The sequence below is a fragment of the Gossypium hirsutum genome, chromosome A06 (assembly GCF_007990345.1).
Source record: "Gossypium hirsutum isolate 1008001.06 chromosome A06, Gossypium_hirsutum_v2.1, whole genome shotgun sequence".
In the NCBI taxonomy this organism is placed as follows: Eukaryota; Viridiplantae; Streptophyta; class Magnoliopsida; order Malvales; family Malvaceae; genus Gossypium; species Gossypium hirsutum.
In genome coordinates, this window is record NC_053429.1 from 125,537,467 (window position 1) to 125,557,526 (window position 20,060).

Here is a 20,060-nt window from a genome sequence, read left to right on the forward strand (position 1 = left end):
TTATGCCAAGTACATCAGGGATCTACTTGATAGAAGTTTTTTAACCAATGAAAAAAGTATCTACACACCAATAATCAATTTATCGACGTTGTCTAAAGATGAGGGTACTCGTCTTACTGATCCTACAGAATATCGAAGTTTTGCTGGTGCTCTTTAATATATGGTCCTGACCCGACCTGATATTGCTTATGCTGTGAATCGTGTATGTCAGTTTATTCATGCACCCACTATAGTATATTTGGTGGCTTTAAAATGAATCTTAAGGTATTTACATGGGACTATTGATCATGGGTTGGTTTTTCATCCGTCTGACACACTATCTCTCATTGGATATGTTGATGCCAATTGGGGATTGGATTTTGATGATCGTCACTCTACGACAGGATATTGTGTGTATTATGGAAATAAATTTGTTTCATGGCGTTCGAAAAAGCAACAAGTTGTTTCGCGGACGACAGTTGAGGCTGAATATCGAAGTTTGGTTGCAACCACCAGTGATGTTACATGGTTAGTCTCTCTGCTAACGGAGTTACAAATTCATTCTGATAATTCGCCTGTTATTTGGTGTGACAATTCTGGTGTGGTAGCTATTGCTACTAATCTGGTCTTTCACTCCAAGTTCAAACATGTTGAGCTTGACCTATTTTTTGTTCGTGAAAAGGTAGTTGAGGGTTCGTTCATTATCAACGAGGTGCTAGCTTGTGACCAGGTTGCTAACATTTTCACAAAACCCCTGCCTGTCTCTTTGTTTACTCAATTTCGTCATTTTCTTCGAGTTTTACCTATTGAGAATTTGGATGAATGTTAAGTATAGGATAAGTTAGGTTGTTAGCAATTTGTTATACAAACTGGCATACTGTTAATAGAGTTTGTTAGCAGCAGTTAGTCATTCTTTCATGTATATAAGTCCTACTACTATACTGATCAAATCAACCAAAGAATATCATAATATTCATTCATATTCACTCTGTATTTCTTCATTTTCTGTACTTACTAACAATAATAAGTATAAATTACATAAAAATTCTACTCCTAATGAATATTAGAGTTTTAATGTACATCAAATTTATCTTAATCTCGATAAACATCCACTTAATAATAAAATATTCATTTTTAAAAACCCAGAATTTGAAGTCTGTCAAAATGACACGCTTTCTGTCTATCTTATGACACTTTTTTTTAAAATGTTTTCTTTTGGCTTTCTGTTTTGATTCTTTCGCTTCTTTTGACTGGTTTTACTTAGTTTCCTGTTCATTTGAGTGTTTTGGTATGGAAGAAGAATTAGCAAATCTGAGACTGTTGGATGAAGAAGAGAAGACGTTCCAATAGAAAGCAGCGGTGGTAGATCGGAGCTATCAATTCTGCTTGGTAGGGAGATGTCTCATGGACAGTGTGGTCCATTTTCCCTCACTACGTAATACTATGGTTGATTTGTGGCACCCAATTGGAGGAATATGCATCACGGATCTAGGAGACAAAAGGTATATTTTTCAGTTTTTCCATGAGGTTGATGTGCAACGGGTTTTTTCTGGTTCACCTTGGTTCTTCAACAATCATTTGTTGATCCTACAAACAATACAAAAAGGAGAAAATCCATCAAATATAGTCTTAAATTTCACTGATTTTTTGGTTCAAATCCACGAATTACCTCCAGGTTTAATAACGAAAATGATGGCCAAACAATTTGGTGATTTTTTGAGAAAGTTTCTTAAATACAACACCTCAATTCCAATCATGGGTTTGAAGAAATTTATGCGCATCTGTGTCTGCTTGGATGTTTCTTCCCCGTTGAAAAGAAAGAAAAAGATCCAAATTGGTAATGAAATTATTATTTATGCTCGTTTTCAATATGAAATATTGAGTTTATTTTGTTTTATTTGTGGCAAGTTGGGACACGGTGAAAGTTATTGTCCACTTTGATTTTGCATAGAACCAGCCAAGATTGTATTTGGTTGGGAAGTGTCCTTGCATGCTGTGTCGCGGCCGCGAAGCATGGTGGCGAGTAGGTGGCTCCGACAGGCTGATGGATCACAGTGGAATAGTGAGAGTATGGAATGTAATAATCAGAGTCGTAAATGGGGGAAGGATTTGGGGCGTAACTCAATGGGGGAATCATGGAATCAATTTTCAAATCCCAAATTTATCTCTTCACAATCAAGTCATCATATTCCTTTTAAAGAGCCTGATAGCTGGCGTAATATTGACAGTGGGGTTTTAACTAATGAGGATTCTAGTTATGGGCCAACAAATTTAATTTTGGAGGAAAATGTCCCTTTAGTTAATTTAGAAGGAAAAAAACATCAGAGGGTAATGGAAGGACTTTTAACAGCTGCAGAGAATAAAGTGGATGCAGGAATTCTTGATTTAACAGCTAGCTCTAGGGAACAGAGCAGCCGAATGCAATGAAATACTTAGCTGGAATGTTCGTGTTTGGGGAGATCACGAACTATTAAGAGGCTCAAGAACAAATTGAGAGTCATTAATCCCCGAATTTTGTTTCGTATTTAAACAAAGTTAAGTGCTAAAATGATGGAAGCAATTTAAGTGTGGGTTTGATAATGAGATTGATGTGGGGGCTTTGGGCTCAAAAGGAGGCCTATCTTTGGGTTGGAAAGGAAATTCTTTAATTCAGCTAAAGAGTTTTTCTTCCTCCCATATTGATGTTGAGGTGCATGACGATGAAATTGACGCAATTTGGCGCTTGACGGGTTTTTATGGAAATTCGAATGAAAGAAATAGGAGAGAGTCGTGGGATCTTCTTTGACATTTAGGGCAGGACCAAATGACTCCTTGGATTGTGATGGGGGATTTTAATGAAATCACGAGTTCTTTGGAAAAGAAGGCTGGGAGGCTTCGAGCAGAATGCCAGATGCAAGAATTTAGAACAGCAATGGAAGATTGTGGACTCAATGATCTAAAGTATATTGGTAGATGGTTTACGTGGGAATGAGGAAGGTTTTTGTCAACCAACATAAGGGAGAGGTTGGATCGAGAGTTGCATCATTGAGTTGGGTTAATATTTGTCCTAATTATCAATTAGAACATCTGACCCATTCTTTCTCAGACCATTGTCCGATTTTAATTGACACCATGGGAAGGTAAAAGCATATTCTGTTTTACAGCGAAAGTTCTTTTCAGTTTGAGGCAAAATGGGTTTTAGAAAATTCTTTTGATGAGAAGATTAAAAGAAACTAGGAGAGTATTTTGGGTAGTGTTCCGGATAAGCTTGTGAGTTTGGGACATCAAATTCAGAGATGGAGCAGGCATAGAATTAGAGAGCGAAAGATTAAACGTATGGACCTTGAAACTCAAATTTCTTTACAACCGAGATCCAACAGATGAAATTCTTGCTGAAATAACATATATTCTAGTGGGGCTTAACTTAGAGGCTGATCAAGAAGAAATTTTTTAGGAACAACGGGCCCGAGTCAATTGACTGAAAAATGAAGATAGAAATAAGAGTTACTTTCATCAAATAGTTGTTCAACGTCAATCACGAGGTTGAATCAAAGAATTAGAAAGGGCGAATGACGAAAGGATTTCTTCGACTGAGGAGATGCTTACACTTGCTTCAATGTTTTTTGGCGACATATTTTTGGTTTCAGAGATGGGATTAGATGAACGTGTTTTCAGTTTAATGGAGAAAAGAGTCACCAATGATATGAACGCTTACTTACTTAAGCAATTTAGGGAGGAGGACATCACTTATGCGGTCAAAATTATGGCGTCGTTGAAAGCTCCTAGCATTGATAGATTCTCAGCTATTTTCTTTCAAAGGTACTAGCATCTTATTGGTTCTAAAATTTCAAGTTATTGTTTATCTGTTCTAAATGGGAATTCTGAAATAGAAGCTATTAACAAAACCCGTATAGTTTTGATCCCTAAAATAGATAAACCTAAGAACTTCTCTTTTTAGACCCATAAGCATTTGCAATGTTATTTATAAAATTATCGCGAAAGTCTTGGTGCATCGAATGAGTGCTATTTTGGGAGATTGCATTAATGAAGCTCAAAGGGCTTTTATCCTAAGAAGACATATTTTGGATAATGTTCTTATTGCTTATGAGGTCCTTCACTCGATGAAAATGAAGAAGAATGGAAAAAAGGGTAATTTTGCGCTTAAACTTGATATGAGTAAAGCATATGATCATGTTGAATAGGATTTCTTGGCAGGAACGATGACTCACTTAGGCTTTCATACGAATTGGATTTTTCTTATAATGAGATGTGTTTGTTCGGTCTCCTATACTGTAAGTCTCAATGGTTCGAAAGTGAATTGTTCTCCCCGTCAAGAGGTTTAAGATAGGGCAACCCTCTTAGCCCTTGCCTCTTTCTCATTCGTGCTGAGGGTTTCTCAACCCTTATTAATGAAGCTAAACAAAATGGGCTAAAGAGGGGTGCTTCTGTTGGAAGGGGAAGATTTTCGATAAACCACTTCTTCTTTGTGGACGACTATATTTTTTGAAGATCTTCAGATGAGGGAGCCAATGTGGTTAGAAATATTATCAAGGAGTATGAGATGATTCCGGGTCAAAGGATGAATATGGATAAATCTCTGATCTATTTCGGGGCTAATGTAAGTGCAGATGTCAAAGACAAAATAGTTAATGTTTTGGGTGTTAAGATAGCATCAAATCTGAAGAAATACTTAGGGTTGCCGATGATGGTTGGGCGGAAGAAGACTTGGGCCTTTTCCAATTTTATTGGTCGATTTAGAAAACGTATCGCAAGCTGGAGTCTACGCTATTTATCAATGGGGGGAAAGAAGTATTCGTTAAGCTAGTTTTGTAGGCGATTCCGGTTTATGCTATGCAATGTTTTGCTTTGCCAAAAAACTTATGTCGTAAACTTGAAGGCATCATGAACAAATTCTGGTGGTCCAATAATAAATCATCTGAAGGCATTAATTGGAGCAATTGGGATGTTTTGTGTTGTCCGAAAAGTGATGGTGGGCTGGGGTTTAAAATTTTGTTTTTGTTTAATAAAGCTTTGTTAGCAAAGCAATTTTGGCATCTTTTATCCTAGCCCAACTGTTTGTTAGCCAAAGTTCTCAAGGCCCGTTATTATCCTCATTCAGACATCCTGTCAGCAAAGTTAGGATCTTACCTATCATTTACCTGGGGGAGCATTTGCAGTGTTAAAGATCTGATTGAAGATGGGATTTTATGGCGAGTTGGAACGGGACTAGCATAAACATTTGGAATGACCATTGGATTCCTGGAATTGAAAACAAAAGAATATTAGGACATAATATAAACCCAAATTGGACGACAGTGAACCAGTTAATTGAAGCTGAAACCAGTACCTGGAACAAGGAACTGGTCATAACATTGTCAATGATGAGCATACAGCTTGCATTTTGTCAATTCAATTATCAGGATCTAGTTCAGAGGACACGTTGGTCTGGAGGCATGACGGCTCGGGGGAATACGAAGTAAAAAGTGGTTACAATGCCTTAATTATAGAACATTTTCTAAGCACAAATTACATCAGTCCTAGCAATGTGGGTTTCAAGGATTTTTACAGGTCTTTATAGGCTATGCGCATACCAGCAAAAGTTGAAATACAGGTCTGGAATTACTCAATAATTTCTTGCCTAATTACTGTAATCTGAATCAAAGAACCTTGCGGGATAGTGTTGTTTGTCCCCTTTGCAAGGCAGCACCAGAGAATATTGACCAACTATTGTGGTCCAGTGATACTTTACAGAGTGTTTGGGCATCTCTTCAAATCAAAATCGCTCCAGTAGACAACGCCTTGAGCTGCAAAAATCAATTTGTTAATTCTTTTTGTTTAGCTGATGATCTAAACAAACAGCTTATTGCAATTTCCTTATGGGCCTTGTGGTACAGAAGGAATAAGTTGATTTATGAAGGTATTAATTTCTCTTTGCAGGAATTGTTAGGTTTCATTCGAGGCTATAGTCAAGAACTTAATCTATGCCAAGAGAAAATGGAAGTGTCTTCTATTTCCCTGTCGAATGAAGTTTGGAGGCCCCCAAATCTAGGTTTCATCAAATTAAATTTTGATGCAACTTTTCAAAGTGATTCTAAAACTTCCTCAACAGCAGTCCTAGCTAGAGATTCTGAAGGAGAAATAGTAGGAGCAGAAACTTATCTGTTTTCGGACGTAGTTGACGCGCTCGTGCTGAAGGTAGGGCATGTGAAAGGACTTTACTTTTTGCTCAGTGAATGGGTTTCCGATGCCTGTTAGTGGAAGGAGATTCTCTGTTGGTTATCAAAAAGCTTAAGGATTTGGGAGAAGATAAATTAATACTTAGAGCTATTATTACCCCTATTCGAGTGTTGGAAAAACACTTTGAAAAAGTTCATTACCTGTTTGTTCCTCGCTGGATAAATGGAGCGGCCCACACTTTGGCGATGGAAGGAAGGAGAAGACAGTTTTCTGGTATCTGGGTTGAAGGGGTTCTTGGCTCGGTTTTGATGATAGTTGAAAAAGATAGGGCGGATCAGCTTCAAAGGCCCTAAAATTTGTTGTATTATGCTTTGTTTTTGGAGACGGTTCTTTTGAATCTCCATGGTAGGACTTAAAACTTTGGATTTCTCTGTTCTTTCATCTAAATAATCGTCTTCTACCAAGAAGGGAGAAAATGTTTCGGCTGGTATTTTGGTTTTTGTTTTCTGTTTTGGCTGAGGGTGGGGTTTGTTTTTTACATTTATGGCTTTCTTTTCCAATGGGCGGTTTCTTTAGTGCTTTAGGATTTATTTATTTTAGCAATTTGGTTTATTGGTGTCTTGTCTTTTCATGTCTTTTCGGTTTTGTTTATAGCTATAATCTTTCAGTTTTCCCACTTTGAGTCGAGAGCTTAATAAATATCAGTCTATTCAACTAAATAATAATAATTCATAACAAAAACATAAATATATATATCAATAAAAAATATCAAAACCATAATTTAGCATAAATATCAATCAGCCTTGAATTCAATTCCATCAACATTAAGTTTGATTACATTGGTTGAAACTGATGTACTACCTATATTAATGACAATTGAAGCATTTGTCAAATGCCCATAATTTTATACATTGTCACTCAACTGAATACATAAACACACATTTATAGTCGATGAGATCTACAAATTTTATATATAATATTACTAAAATAATAAAATTATCAGAACCATAATTTGGCCTACAATCTTATTAATAAGCCTTGAAATGAACCATCAACATTAAGTTACATTAATTGGTTAAATGTGATGTACTACCTATATTAATTACAATTGAAGCACGCGTCAAAATGCCCATTAATATACATATATCACTCAACTGAATACATAAATTCACATTTATATATGATATTACTAAAATAATACTACCTGTAATTAAGAAAGAAAAAAATTTAAAATAGATATGACACTTTTTTTAATCAAGATTATATAGTTAAAAATTTCACTAAAGATATATAAAATAAATTATATTAATATTTATTTTTTTTATACGGTACAATCTAAAAAACTCACCACACATGTAAAATTTTCGAATTCATCCTCCCAACTTAGAACTGTGATGAACATCTTGTGTATTAATATCCAATATACTAATGAAAGAGATTATATTCTTATTCATCATCAGCCTATAATTAGTTTCCATGCATATATCCTCAATATACTATTTAAATAGATTATATTGATATTTTTTGGTAATAGATTATAGGTTAAATTCTTTCATCAGTTTATGTACTTTGTAAAAGTTGTGGATTTAATCTTTATGTTTTAATTTATCATTTTTCATCTTTGAATTTTGCAATATTTAAAATTTCAGTTCTCACCAAACAATAACTATTAAATTCATTCAGTTAAGTTTTTCTATTTCCAAAATCTGATGTAGGAAACAGGGGCGAAGCCAGAACAAATTGTTAGGGGGGCCGGATAAAATTTTAATTTTTTATAGTTTATATCTTTATAATTTGTAAAAGATTAAATCAATTTTTTATAATTTTAGGGGGGCCAAAGTACAATTTTACCTTTACTAATTTAAAATTTTTAAAAAAATTTAAGGGCCAAAAGAGCAAATTTACATTTTAGGGGGGTCGGTGCCCATGCTAGCCCCCCTGGCTTCACCTCTGGTAGGAAACATATTATTATATATGTAAATTTCAACTTGTTATTTTTATAAATTACTCACTAAAAATTCAGTTAATAGATGATAGTTGTAAGGGCACAATTTTGTCTGGCCAAAAACCAAGAAATAAATAAACAAAATGAAAAACCAAAAAAATCAGAAGTCCAAGTTCATTTACAAAATAATGGCCCAAAATACAAAACCCTAACCCAAACCCAGTGTTACTCAAACCCAAGCCTAGCTAACTTAGAGTTTTCAGAAACCCTAAAACCTTAGGGTTACCTACACCGCCGCTTCCGCCTCGTTAGTGAACTAGATGCCCGAGGTCTGACGCCTCGTCTGCCCTTTCACTGAAATGGCAAGGCGTGGCTTTCCAGCGCCATTGACCCTGCCATGGATACCTGTAAAGAGAGAACGAAAAGGACAGAGAGTGAAAACTGTGGAAACAGCAGAAGCAACAAGAAAAAATATAAAAAAATGATTAATATGTAATATATGGCTATAAAAGCCATAACCACGGATTGTAATTTTTTCAAGAAGCAATTAAAAAACAGAGAAAATACGAAGAATAAAAAAGTTAAAATAAAAAGGTGATTCATTTTTTTTCTTTTTTTACATTCAAAAAATAGAATAAAAAAGAACCTTTTACTTGTTCGCTGTCACTATGAGGTCGTCATCTTCGATGAAAGATGACTCATTTTCTGATGAAAAGGTTTTCGAAACTCAAAAATCGAAAGGTTTTTTTTTATTTTTACTATTTGGCAGATTTATGGGAAATATAGACCCCAGATTTGAATTCTAGGAGCCGAAACAGTCAAAGGGGGCATCGTTTTGAGGATTCCAGCCACCAGGAAGGGCGGAGCTCGTCTCCGGCAACAAGTGACCACCATGAGGAACTCACTGGACCCTGAGGCAGGCTTAAAGGCTGGTTGAGTGAGAAAAAAAAAAGGGCTCAAACTGATTTTTTTTTTAGAAATTGAAAAAATGATTTTTTTTAAACACATTTTTTTACTTATATAGTCCTATAAAACGACTTCGTTTTGGGCTTAAGTTTCAAAGGCCAAAAAGGCGTCGTTTTGACGCAACCTGAGACCCGACCCAAATGCTAGCAAGATACACGTGTTTTCGCAGCAAGGGTCTAATTGCGGCCCTAGTCCTTTCGCTTTTAAATTTTTTTAATACAGTCCTAATTTCGTTTTTTTTTTTAGATTATACCATTTAATTTTTGTTCGTTTTCAATTTAGTCTTCAGTTTGCTGACCCTCAAGGGAATGACGCCTGTCCCAAGGCTTGGAATAATTACCCATTTGGCCCCTGTTATTTTTCTCAAGTTATATTTTAATCCTTTGTTTTTTATTTATTCATTTATTTATTTTATATAGTTGATTATTTAAATTTCAATTTAATAATTCCTTTATTTAATTTCACAACTTTAATTACTTTTTTTAGCATTTAAAATTTAATTTGTTTATACTTTTCTTTATTTATGCATTTTTAGATGGTTATCGTGTAATGACCCAAATTTTACTGTTATCGAAAAATGAATTTTCTGGTCTCCGTTTCTGAAAAATAGATTTGTAAATATTTATTAAAAATATTTACGAAGTTAATTGAGTGATTAATTAAAGTTTAATTAAGTGAGTAATTAAGTAAAAGGACCAAATTGAATAAAGTGTGAAAGTTAAATTGCAAATTAAAGGAAAATGAAAAGGACCAAAATGACAATTATGCCATTTGTCCTAAGTGAGGTGGCATAAACATAAAAATCTCAATATTATTATTATTTATTATAGTTTTATATTTAATTATTATTGTTATTGTTATTATTATTTAAATTGATATTATATTATAAAATAAATAAAAGTAAGACAAGTGTATGGTAAAAATAATTTATATGTGTACCAATGGTATACATACACTTGTAATACACATTTTTTTATTATATAAGTATATTATATATTATTATTAAAAGTAAAGTAAATAAAAAGGAAATAAAGGAAAGAAATAGAATGGAAAGAAACAGAATGTGGAACAAAACAGGGGAAGGAAGAAAGAAAAAGAGAACAAGAAAGAAGAAAAGAGAAAATTAAAGGTTTGAAACTTGGAAGTTTAATAGGTAAGTCAATTTAGCCTTTTTTGCTTAATTTTGATGTTTTAGAAGCTTTAGAACAAGGTTTTGATGAAGTTAAGTTGATATTTTGAAAGATAGTTAATTATTAGTCATGGTTCATGTTGAATTTAGGGGTTAAATTGATAGAAAATTCAAGTTAAAAATGAAATAAGGATTGAATTGTAAAGTAATTCATAAGTTTTGTGTTGTAGGGGTTAATTTAAGGAAATTTTAAAATTTATGAGATAAGCTGAAAATTTAATAGTGAAATTTGAGTTTGGATGGAATTTGAATAGAAATGGAGAATGAATTAAGTTAGTAAAGTGAATGAATTAGTTAGGACCTAATTGGAAATAAGGTGTAAATTGAATAGAAATTCAATTAATTGTTATAATGAGTGCTGAAAGTTAATGGTATAATTATTTTAATTTCCGTAGCTAACGTTGTCTCGGGAAATCTCGGCTAACCAAGGACAAGAAAAAAGACAACGGGAGTTAGCTTGGAAACTACGGTTTGTGTTTCTATAATCCGAACTTAATATTTAATTGTTGAATTTATTATTTAATATGTAGGGTGATGCATTGAAAAGTGAAATTTAATTGTTAATAAATATATTTTGATTGAATGTTATGGTAAGTAATTAAGGTAAGCATTATTGTGTTTTATAATTATTGAAATGAATCAAAATGAATATTGTATTGCAATTGAATTGTATATGGATTGATATGGAAAATGTATTAAATTGAATTGAAATTAAATTACTAATGCAATTGAAAATTTGAAAGTTCACTGAATACCCTATTAACCATATCGGGCTAAGTCGGATATAGTTGGCATGCCATAGGATTGGAAGTGTTCAGGGATATTCCGACTTTGTGTCGATGAGACACTATATGTGTCGACTACTGTGACTGTTCCAGATTCGTTCCGAAGAGGTACTCTGTACCTGACTGTGACTGTTACTGCTACTGTTACTGTTATCCTACGGTGTATTCCGACTTCAGTCGATGGAACACTGTATACTATCCCCGGTGTGTGGGTTGGATCCGTGTATCCGTCCAGGTCCGAGTCATGTTAATAGGGACAAATAAAGGTACTGAAAAATTGACTGCTACCGAATATTTGACTGTTACTGAATAAAAGATTGACTGATATTGAATAATAATTATTAAATGATTGATATTGAAAAATATTGACTGTCATCGAATAATTGATTGCTACTAAGTAAAGGATTGCTACTGAACGAATAATCGTTACTGGATAACTAATTGTTATCAAATAACTAAATGTTACTGAAATAAACTGATAAATTAATCGATACTGAAATATGTTTACTGATATTGAATAGTGAACAGAAACATGAGTAAGACATATGAATGGAGAATATTATTGTTGAGAATTAAGTGAAAAAGCTAATCAAGTTATTAGATAATGAAGGTTGAATGAGTTGTAAAGAAATTACTTATGAAATGAATAAATCAATATTTATGATTATTATAGGACAATAAGTGTATGTTCTATTTTAAATGTTCGGATTATAGAAATACCACTGAGTTCATACTCAGCGTACGATTTGTTTCCGTGCATAGGTTAAGTTAAAGTCAGATCGTTGAATCAGCATCTTAGGTCGATCCCGAACTCAATAAGGTAAAGCATGTTAATTGTTGATAAAGGCATGTATCTAGGATGTCTTAAGTGTGTTATATTAGATTGTGATTGTAATAATGAAATAAGTAAATTGATAATTGATACTGATACATGATAAGTGTTTAAAGTTAAGTATTGGATAGTATATAAAATGTGTTTGGATTGGTTTAGTATTGGTATTTGTATTGGTTGTGGATTGAAATTTGTAGGGTTGGACAATAAAGTGTGAAAGGCTCATTATTGAGTCCACACGGCCTGGTACACGGGCGTGTGACCAGAACGTGTGAGACACACAGCTTGCACATGGGCATGGTGTTGAGCCGTGTGTCCCCTGCACCTAAATGGTTACAACCAAGTTAGTCCACAGGCGTGTGCTATAGTTGCCACGCAGTGTCTTAAAGTCAGTTTAGTACACGGGTAGGCCATACAGACATGTGTTGTGACCGTGTTAAAAAGTCAGTGTTGCACACGAGATGAGGACACGGGCGTGTCCCAAGCCACACGGGCATGTTAATTTAGCCACACGGGCGTGTGGTACTGTTTTCAAAGAGGAAATTTTGAAATTGTAAGAAAAATTTACTAAGCTTCCAATCGAGCCCCGATTTATTTTAATTGTGTATAATAAGTAATGTGGACCCATTAAATCTATGTTTGGATGTATAGAATTTCGTTTATTCTTGTTTTAAGTGCAAATGTATTGAGATGTTTGGTAATACCCTGCAATCCTGTTCCAGTAACGGGACGGGGTTAGGGGTGTTACATATTGTATTTCTTGTTTATTTATTTTGATATTATGATAAGTAACGTGTCTATTGTCATTAGTACTATGGATTACTATCCTTATTATTACTATAATTACATTATTAATATAGTGTTTATTTATTTATTCATTATTTATCATTCTAATATGGAAGTTCTACCTACATGGTTATTTTATATTATTTTGCTATCATTATATCACGCATTATGTTTAAATATATTTATCCATTTTTATAATATGCCCAAATAAGTTAAATGCATATTGCTTTAAATGTTACATTCGTTTTTACTCGATGCATAAAAAAGGGAAAATTTTAAAATCAAGACAATGTTCAGTATTTGGATATTCGAGAAGTTGTGCCCTAACTTACGGGGTTTGACTTTCCCTTTGAACCGAGATTGTAACACCCCAAACCCAGCCTAAACATTATGGCTGAATCTAGTGGTGTCACAAGGAAAGAGTTTTGAAAACGTAGTCATCACAATTATGTTGTTCGGTTTATCAATCCTTAGTTGCTTATGTCCATTGTCAAAACGATATTTATTTAGTTTATTTGCCAAAACTTATTTTATAGCAGAAGTCTAGTGAAAATCGTTTCTTTTTAGAATTTCATTTTGTTTTATTAAAAAATCCCTTTACATAAAAACCATCGATTTCATATGATGTTTTTATCAAACATGCAGATTATCAAGCAAATAAGCCCAAAATTAAGTTAAAATCCAAACAGTCTAAAGAGTCCCAGAATTTACAAACTCTCCAAATAAACCCAAAATTGTAAATAAAAAATCATAAATAATAACTTTAAGTAGCTTTACGGAAGTGTGGTCACCGCTGAGTTTCTGCTGCACCGATCTGCCTAAGACTGTGGATTACCTGACGGAACAGACAAACGGATGGGAGTTTACGTAAACTCAGTGTGTAACCCAGTAGAATTAAGCATGAAATCATATAGAACCATATGCACAGTCAGAATCAGATAACAGATTCAGAAGCAGATATGCAAAAATCCTACCATCATCCTCTACACACCAACTTCGACCATCCCATCACACCATGTGGGGTTAAAAACACTCACCCATCCCTACACACCACGTTGGCTGTTAAGACACATATCAGATAGTATGCAGCCATGCTGCCAAAATAAAGGCGATGCACGCCGTATAGATCACTTCCTCCTCATAACAAATACAAAGCCCATCCCAAAACAGATACAGAGCACATATACAAAATTAACAGATAAAACATATTTAACATGCTTATATATATATAGATATCAGATATGCATCTAGCGTATTAATCAGGCATACACAACATAATCACACCCAGAACAGTTGTAACACCCCCTAACCCCAAACCGTCGCCGGAACAGGGCTACGAGGCATTACCGGATATATCAGACAACTTATGGATATTTTACAATTATTATAACATTCATAGTATAATTGAAGAATTATGTCCCTATAATGGACTTTCGAAGCCCAACACAAGTATTAAAGTGGAATGAAACGGGACTTGTTCGAGTATTCAGGGAAATATATATATATATTTACAAAAATTTCGACAGCATTTCTTCTTAATTTTTACATAAAACCCCCTGCAAATTCAAACCAAAAACCACCTAATCCAAAACCAATGGCACAATCAAAAATAATTTAAACCTAAATATATCTAAATCATAACCAATTCATTAACATAGTCATTTAATAACTAAACATTCATAATATTAATCCAAATTAACTAATAACTTCATTCATTTTTTTCATTCCAACTTATACCAAATTATACAATATAATATTTACCATTTTATCAAACTAATAACAAAATATGGTATACCATTCTTATAACTAACTTTACAAGTATATCTATATAACTTATACAACACCTAGTACATGCCACTTTCAATTAAGAAAGAAAACATCACCCAAAATCCTTTCGCTGAAGTCGGGATCACTCGGATGCTGGACCAGGACACTAGACTTCTATTAACCTGCGCACGGAAACAACCGTACGCTGAGTATTTCATACTCAGTGGTATTACCATAATTCAAATTGCAATAGCAATTAAAAAAAATAAAATAAGAACTCAGCATCAAATAACAATTCTTTTTTTTAAGTTATCATTAAATAACAATAAATAAACAATCTTTAGCTATTATTCAATTTTAGTTACAAATCACATTTACCAGGTTTTAATCACCACAATCATTTTAAATCCATGCATTTCATTTCCAATCTAAATTTTCAGTCCACAATTTTAATTTCTTTCATATTCACTAGTACAGTCGATCAAATTCATTTGAACTTCTCATTTCAATTATTCACCCTATTAACATTTCGGACTTTAACGGATACACAGATTCCAACCCAAACACACCAGTACGGCACATTGTGCCTAAAACGGTACATAGTACCTGATCAGTATACGACACATAAAGTGCCTAAAACGACACACGAGGTGCCTGATACGACACACGAGGTGCCTGAAATACGACACATAAAGTGTCTGATCGATAAAGCTGGCAAATCCCGTACACTTCCATATCCTATGGCATGCCAATTATATCCGACTTAGCCCGACTAGTTAATAGGGTATTTCAATTCTCAATTCACTTTCATTTCCATTCCAAGATTACTTTTCAATTAAAATTTTCACATTCAAATCAATTTACAATTCAATTATACATACACATTCACCATTCAATTCAATTCTCATTCAACTCAAATATCAATACTTACCTTATAATTCACTTATTAAATATAGAATTGATATATAGCATTTAATAAAAAGTAATTTGAATTATAGTAATACAAACCGTGAATTTCTTATTTGAATCCTCGATAGCTTTCTCCTTTCCTTTGTGCGCCGATGTCTTGGGTTCTTTGTTAACTACGAAAATAATAATAATTTGTAATCATCAATATAACACAATTCAATTTAAACCATGAGCCTAAACATGCAAATTTAACCATTTTTATACACATAATTCCACTATTTACTTATATGTTCATTCAAAGCTGTCTACTTGAGTCATTGTTACTAAATCATTTATATCTTGAGCTAGGAAACTCCAAATTAAGATCCACTAATTTTCCCTGAAACTAGACTCACATATCTTCTTACCATAAAATTTTTAGAATTTTTTGTTAAGCCAATAAGTACAGTTTATTCATTAAATACTCCCCTGTTATTTCATTTGACAGTTCTGACCTCTCTCTACTAAAAATAAATTATCTCATTGTACAGAACTCGAATAAGGTTCTTGTTTACTTATTTTGAAACTAGATTCATTAAGGAGTTCACACATATAAATTACACTCCATAATAATTTTTGTACAATTTATAATGATTTTCCAAAGTTAAAACAGGGCATCTCGAAATCACCCCGAACCAGTCTTACAAAATTTCAAATATCTCTTGATTCATCAATTCATTGCTTACACTATTTATACTATAAGAAACTAGACTCAATAAGCTTTAATTACATATTTTGTTCATCCTCTAGTTCAATTTATACAATTTTTAGTGAATTTTCAAAGTCAGACCATTGCTACTTCCCAAAACTGTTTTGATGTAAAATGTTAATAACCAAATTTATAACACCAATTCACACCTTATGTCTATTCAAATTTCATTTAAACTCAAATTTAACTATTAAATTTTCAACATATTTTCTTAATTCCGAAATTTTCCTCAATTTAGTCCCTAAAACACAAAACTTATAGCTTACTTTGCAATTCAATCCTTATATCTATTTTAACTTGAATTTCATTCAATTAAACCCCTATTTCATTTTTTTATTCAACATGAACAATATTTAGAATTCTAATAACTTTCAAAATATTAATTTAATTTCATCAAAACTTTGTTCTAAAGCTTTTAAAACATTAAAATTAAATAAAAAGGGCTAAATTAACTTACCTATTAAACTTTCAAACCTTCAAACTCTAATTCTCCCTTTTTCTTTTCTTTCTTCTTTCTTTCTTTCCTTCCCCTACTTTTCGTTTGCCTATTCTGTTTCTTTTCTTTGTTCTTTACTTTATTTTCTTTGTTTTATTTGTTTTAGTTGCTAATAATATATTATAATTTAATTTAATCAATCAATAACAAATATCTAAGAAAAGCCTTAGATTTTTTTTACAGTTTATGCCGCCTCATCTATGCTAATTGGTAAAATGCCTAGTTTGGTCCTTTTTATTTTCTATTGATCTATAATTGAACCTTTGCCCTTTGTTCAATTTAGTCATTTTTACTAATTACTCTAAATTAAGCTAAATTCACCTAATTTAAACCTAATTAAACACATCGCTAGACTCATAAAATTTCTAGTAATTATTTCGAACTCGATTTACTAAGACGGAGGCCCGATAATGTACTTTTTCCGGTGCCTGTGAATTTTGGGTCATTACAACAGTATTTCAGACTAACAAATTACATAGTTTTAGGGTTTAGTTAGCCCTTACTGACCTACGATAGGCCCACAGTCAAACAGAACGACCTATGCGACCCTAGGGAAAATTTCAGTATAATGGGCCTACATACCCGTGTGGCTTGCCCGTGTAGGCCCACACGCCCAAGTTGGCCTAGCCCATGTGGCCCACACGACCACACTCGAGCCATTACACGACCGTGTGCTGCGCACGGTCCTGCCTTCATCGACCACACGACCGTGTTTTTGCACATGTCCTACCAAACGAGTGACCACACGCCTGTGTGGCGTTAATAGTAAGATTTTTTAGCTTTTGCCGACGTTCATTTTTCTGTGTTTCGAGTACACACCTAGTATCGATTTGATGCAAAACCATTCCCAAGCCTTCCATAACTCTAACACCCCGAATGATTCGATTATGATTCTGTACAATGAGAGCCCCTTTCTTCCTGATTTGTTGCCACCAAAACAGACAATAAGGTTCCCATCGGAAGATTCAAAAATAAAATAAATGAATTTAAAGAACCCCCAATTGAGTAAATCATACCCACGCTCGCACAGGATTTGAACATAAGACTTCCAACACACCAACATCCTTACCACTTGAACTAGGAAGCTCATTTTGATATGAATTTACAGGCAGTTTAATATAAGCCTATTGAACAGAGTTTAGGTTTAAATCCAAAAATAACCAAAAATTGCTAAAGGTAAGGCTTGAACCCAAAACCTCTCACACACATCTAGAATACTTAACCATTGAAGCAGATATACATTTGTGTTAGGCACTTACAATAATAAAAATAAAAAGGTCAGGGTGTTACATAGATAATCGAACATCCTTTTTAAAACTAAAATACATGAGTTTTGAATAGTAATTAAATAATGAGCAAGCTTATTTTCGAGGATTCGAAATTCGTATCCTAACTTACGGGACATGACCTTTTCGTTTTGGTTACCTCGAGATAAGAAGGCCTTTTACATATGTTTTAATTTATTTAAATGATTTTAATTAAAAATATCATTATGCAAGGTGGGATCGTGTTTTAAATTCTCTTCAAATTTTCAGTTCTTGACACTAAGACATCAATTAATCAACTAGGTACCAATTTTGGGTGTTACGAGGGTGCTAATCCTTCCTCGTGCATAACCGACTCCCGAACCCATTTCTTAGATTTTGTAAACTAAAAATCATTGTTTTACTGGATCTAAAACTTTTATTAAAATGATCTAATTACGAGGTGATCCGGTCACACCTAATAAAAAGGATTGATGGCGAATCCATTTTTGTTTTTTTAAATAAAAGTCGATCTCCAAAAAGGTTTTGATAATAGTCATTTGTGTCAAGATTGAAATTTTAAATTTTGATGATATAGAGACTTAGAATAATCTTACGCATAGTACAAGATTAGTAATTGAATTTAACCAAACATATTTAACTTCTATTGTTTGGGTTTAGACTAAAATTTCAAATGCTGAAAAGTATAAAAGTATAGAAACTAAATTTGATCAAATTAAAATACCAGAACTAAATACGTAACTTTCGCAAAGTACAAGAACTAATAGTAAAATTTAACGTAGATTATATTGTTATTCATTATTGGCCTATAGTTAATTTCGATGCATAAAACCACATCAAAATGGGAACTCTAAATTGACACAAGAATGCTTTGAGAGAGTGCAGTCTGTTTTTATAAATATTATTGAGTGTTAACTGTTCAAGTTCTCAGGGAGAAGATTTCGAGGTGAGTGTTCTAATCTTTAAATACAAAGATGAGATTGATATACTTGAGGAGTAATAGAGTGTGAGTGACTTATTGTATTTGTGATAAAAGATAGTGGAATTACTTACTGAGTTAGGCTCCGCAAACATAGGGAAACCGAACTATGTAAACAAACCTTGGTGTTATTTTTGTTTTGTTTGCATAGTTTTTTTTGCGGTGTTAAGCAGCAATGGTCACTACAGTCTAACACTTCCATTGCATTTGTTATTTTAAGCAAACAAGCAACTTACGGTAACAACAATATTTAATAAAAAAATTCATATATAAAATATAAATATTTTAATAATATAGATATAAGTATCTGTTTAAATTATACTTTGTTCCATTTATCTATTCCAATTCTAACGTGTCATTATGTCTAGACATGATCATGGGTCGGGCCATTCGGCCCGCACGAAAAGTGAGAGTTTGGGCAAAACAATAGGCCCAGAAAATGGGCATGGACAAAAAAACAAGGCCCGTTTTCAAATACATCAGGCCTTGGGTAAGTTTTTTAGCTTAGGCCCAGCCCGAAAATAGAACTCTTGTTGTTTTGCCACACTTTTGTTGTTATTTCGCTATTATATTGCTACTATTTTGTTGTTATTGTTTGGATATTATATCACTCATGTTTTATTATTAATTTTGCTACTATTTTAGAGGCATTTTGCTTGCTAACTTATGCCTATCTTAGTGTTATTTAAGTATAATTTTTTAATTTATTTTCAACTTGTTGAGAAACATTTATTTTAATGTTTATAGTCTATTTGATGTATTATATTTTTTAAAAAATTATTTTTATTAAAATAATAATATAAAAATTTTTAATACGATCAAACAGGACTCAATTTTTAGCATTTCTATAGATTAAATTTGGACAAAATTTTAAATTTATTTTAAAAATAGGTCTAATTTTTTTCTCGATCTGAGACCGACATGATCTACTCTAAAACAAACCTAACCTAAATCGATTGATGATAGGTTGGCCCCAACCTCTTCTGACTCTTGCCCGAAACAAAAGTAAAAAACATTAAACATTAGAACTACTAATATCACCGCGGCTTTCGAAGGAAACCATGTGGGCTATTATCACCTCACTTCTACCATTTTCAAAGCTTTCATATGAGTTTAAATCAATTCCAATGTGAAACCTCTTTAATTTCACGAATTATCAAATCAAATAGAAACAAAAAAGGAAACCCTAACAGATAAGAAAAGTATCAAATGGAAGAATTGAGAGAAAAGTGGAAGATGATGGATATATATAACTACC

The 20,060-nt window shown here is 33.1% G+C and overlaps 1 long non-coding RNA gene across 4 annotated transcripts; it reads right to left on the reverse strand.

Moving 5' to 3' along the window:
• Positions 1-951: 951 nt before the first annotated feature.
• Positions 952-6,806, reverse strand: LOC107943777 (uncharacterized). 4 transcript variants are annotated; one of them, XR_001696056.2, is made up of 4 exons: positions 6,336-6,806; positions 5,306-6,227; positions 5,107-5,217; positions 952-1,566 (listed from the first exon to the last, which is right to left on the reverse strand). It is a non-coding gene; the product is annotated as an uncharacterized lncRNA (long non-coding RNA). The 4 variants fall into 4 exon arrangements; XR_001696057.2 differs by having other exon boundaries at positions 5,118-5,217; positions 5,306-6,206; positions 6,336-6,805; XR_001696055.2 differs by having other exon boundaries at positions 5,306-6,206; positions 6,336-6,804.
• Between the last annotated feature and the right edge of the window lie 13,254 nt (positions 6,807-20,060).